This window comes from Neomonachus schauinslandi, chromosome 5, assembly GCF_002201575.2.
Source record: "Neomonachus schauinslandi chromosome 5, ASM220157v2, whole genome shotgun sequence".
Lineage (NCBI taxonomy): Eukaryota > Metazoa > Chordata > Mammalia > Carnivora > Phocidae > Neomonachus > Neomonachus schauinslandi.
The window spans coordinates 108,009,829-108,013,624 of record NC_058407.1 but is presented as its reverse complement, the minus strand read 5'-3'; the positions used below and the strand labels follow the sequence as shown (position 1 = coordinate 108,013,624).

The following is a 3,796-nucleotide window of genomic DNA, read 5'->3' as shown; positions in this document are numbered from 1 at the left end:
TATCTACTACTGAGCAAAAATTGCAAGCTTAGTCTCATCTGGGATGAGTCCTATTTGCTTCCTGGCTGCTAATTTGGGTAAGACAAGGTCATTTCACTCAGTCTACCTCCTTTAAAACACATCCACCTTCCAGAAGGGCACTGCTTTCTTTAGCACAGACACAACAAATGAATTATTATTATTTGGGGCTCTCATTATGAGATGCCAGAGAGAAGGCATTACTTATCCATAGATCTGGATAGAAGTGAAGCTGTTCTGATGTCAAGGATAGAATTATAGAGTGCTTCAAGCATCTTGGTGGTGGGCATAATGCTGAGAGAGCAGAGAGAAAATAAATGATCTGACCTCTATCTGGTCTATGGGCTTCCAAATTATGGTGACTTGTGGAATTTGTTGAAGGCCTCCATCAATCAATAAATGATAAATAACTGTTGATTCCCTTGTATGTGCATAACATCATGTTCAAGACTGGGGGAGATATACATGAGAAGACAAAAACTCCTACCTTCTAAGAATGCATAATCTAATTGAGGACATTTCAAAATATTAGAGAGCAGCCAATGATATGTCCCAAATTAATGGTGTTTGAATTCTTGCTTTAGGAGCTCAAGGGTCAGAAAGAGCAATCCCAGTGGGGGAGAATCAGGCAACCATTTATTGAACCAGGTTGGGTGGCATGTGGGTAAGAGGTAGAAAAAAGGATAGTCCTGAGGAGGAAATCCACAGTGGAAGGAAAATGATATGAGTTTGTTCTGGGGGACTAGAGAAATAAAAGCCTGGAATTTTGGGATGAGACCCAATGGTGAAGGGCCTGAAATGATAGCCAAAAAAATCTGCTGTTCATGACATAGACAACAAAGTGCCATTTTTGAGAGGCAGCCGTTTTTGAAGGGCAGATGCCCAGCTGGAGGTGATGTATCAGAATGGCTAAGCTGGTGGTATCTAGCATGGAAAGGTAGGTGAGTGGGGCCAGTGACTGGAGGTAAGGAAACCTTCCAGAAGGGGCAACAACTATTCAAGACCATCTTTGCATTGTTCACATTAATGAAGCTAGAGCCTTGAGATGTATCCAAGGAATCTCAGGACAAATTATGCTATGGGCAAGTGATCAAACCATCAAGAAACTTGTAGAGAGAAATGATGGTTGAGTCCTGTGTAGGAAGAATGGCAGTTGCATGAAAGGTGGCCCAGGGTGGGAAAGGGCATAGCTATGAATGGGGGAGGGGCTGGGAACAACTTTCTAGTTGTACCTCCTTTCCTTCTCTGGAGGGATCACGGTCAACCCCAGTGCTACCATGTGGCAAGACAGCCAGTCTGAAGCTGCAAAGTCAGTTACACCAGGGTAGCTCAGGAGCCCAGCTGGGAGGGGAAGTCAGTAGATGGGTACAGGAGATTGGCAGGCTTGGGAATTTCCCCACTTACCCCAAGGGCAAGGTCATTATCACAGAAACAGAAGATGACACACTACAAATCAGGGTCGCACAGAGCAAACCCTTGGTTGAGTAACCGTGAGATTTCTCCAAAGGAATGGTAGGATGCCTGAGGAGAACAGGGGCTGTCTGAGCTGAAATTACAACTCTAAAGGCTCTTTAGACCTTTAGACCTGAGCCCATTCTCTGTGGGACAGGAACTATATCCTGGGTTTTCTTCTCTGGGTAGACACTACTAGCTAAAGCAGTTGTTAGTCCTAAGAGGATAAAAGATAAAGCCATAAGGGAAATTGCCAGGGATTTGAGGAGTGCAAGAAAAATGAAAACAAACAAACAAAGGCAACAAAATGGGCAGATCTCTCCCAGACGAAGCAGAATTAAAAATCCTCTTTCCCTCTCAGCCACCATAGTGAGAGGAGCTTCCACCATGTCCACCCACCTGCAATGGATGGTCTTGTGCGAAACTGCTTGGGCTTCCTGATCAAGGGGAACAAGCAGGCACATAGCACCTACCCCAATCATCCAACAGATTGCAACTCCTTCGCTACAACTGGTCCATTCACTGCAAGACTGTGGGCGTGGAATTTGCAACAATGTGGATGGAACTAGAGGGTATGATGCTAAGAGAACTAAGTCAGTCAGAGAAAGACAAATCTCATGATTTCACTCCTCTGTGGAATTTAAGAAATAGAACTGATGAACATAGGGGAAGGGAAGGAAAAATAAAGTAAGATAAAAACAGAGAGGGAGGCAAACCATAAAAGACTCTTAACTGCAGAGAACAAACTGAGGGTTGCTGGAGGGGAGGTAGGTGGAGGGGATGGGGTAACTGGGTGATGGGCGTTAAGGAGAACACTTGTGGGGATGAGCACTGGGTATTATATATAAGTGATGAATCACTAAATTCTACTCCTGAAGCCAATACTACGCTATATGTTAACTAATTTGAATTAAAAAAAAAACAAACAAAAAACGACTGTGAGCATGGAGCCAGGGCTACGGGACAGGTGTAGTGTTGGTCATGAAGTGGAGATCTGGCCAACGAAAACCCACCACCTCCTGGTGCGAACCACCATCAACAAGAATGCCTGGGCCACACGCAGCAGCAGCGGGCCCATGATCCGCAAGAACAGGTATCACCCAGATCTGCCCTTGGCCACCACCCACAGAGCGAGCGCCATCCTGCGCAGCCAGAAGCCTGTGATGGTGAAGAGGAAGCAGCCCGCCCCCCCCAACAGCTCCTGAGCACCTGCCCCCCACCTCCAAAGCAGTAAAGATGTCAACCACCTCAAAAACAGATAAAATCGATGAAGAATGTAAAATAAGTACAGTTCACATCACCAGTGTGAGATGGGAGACTCCTGAAAAATGCCCCAGGAACAAGCAATTATAAAGAAGCAGCAATTTGAAATCTTAACTTTGAAAATATAATTGTTGAAATAAGGGATTTAGTGAATGGTTGAATAACAGAGTTGGTACAGCTGAATAAATAAGATGAAAGATTGGATCAAAAAAATTTGAAAAATATCCGGACGGGATAAAAAGATAGATTGAGAGAGAAGCGAAGCTATAGGGAAGTAGAAGCAGAAATATCAGCACCCATGTGAAAAGAGACCCAAGAAATAGTGAAAAGGCAAATAGAGGAAGCGAACTATTTGAAGGCATACCGACACAAATTTTCCCAAAGTTAAAATGGTCAGTCTGGGATTAAAACCCAGGAAGCCTACCTCTAGTATTTGGGCTTTTGGCTACTCGCTTTCTGCTTTGGTGATCACTGGGCAAACTTTGAACTGGGTAAGAATTCAGCAAGGCTCTGAATAGAAGATGGACAGTGTTGCACCATGCCCGTGCTAATCAACTACATCGTGTAGGAGAAAATAAGACATTATTTATAACGGTAACACAAATTATATCTTAAAATTAACCAGAAGGGGAAAAAATTGACTATTACAGAACACAAAGCAAGAACTACTTCTTCAAAGGTTTGGCCTGGAAGTGGTGCACAGTCATTTCCATGGGGCTTTGTCTTGAAAGAGGTTGAACACATTTGCCAAAATACGTGAAAAAACCAGCCAACAATGGTTGTCTGAATAAAATCAAACATCCAGCCATTTCCAAACAGCTGTCTGAATTATGTTATTGGTGTATTGTTTCTTTCATTGTCTCTCTTCATCTGGAAAATGGGCATGCATGTGGATTTGTTTTAGTGGCGTTTGTTAAGGTGTGGAGATCAGAACTAGCAGGCATACCTCGGGCCCCTTCCAGGAATGTTTAGTCACTGAAATCCGCCAAAGACACCTGTCATCTAAGGCAGTCATTGGTGATGTCCTAGTGTATTAATTTACTGCATGAGAGTGTGTAGGGGA

At 43.8% G+C, this 3,796-nt stretch overlaps 1 pseudogene; it reads left to right on the top strand.

Moving 5' to 3' along the window:
* The first annotated feature begins 1,857 nt into the window (after positions 1-1,857).
* Positions 1,858-2,675, top strand: LOC110576802 (annotated as a pseudogene).
* Positions 2,676-3,796: the final 1,121 nt, after the last annotated feature.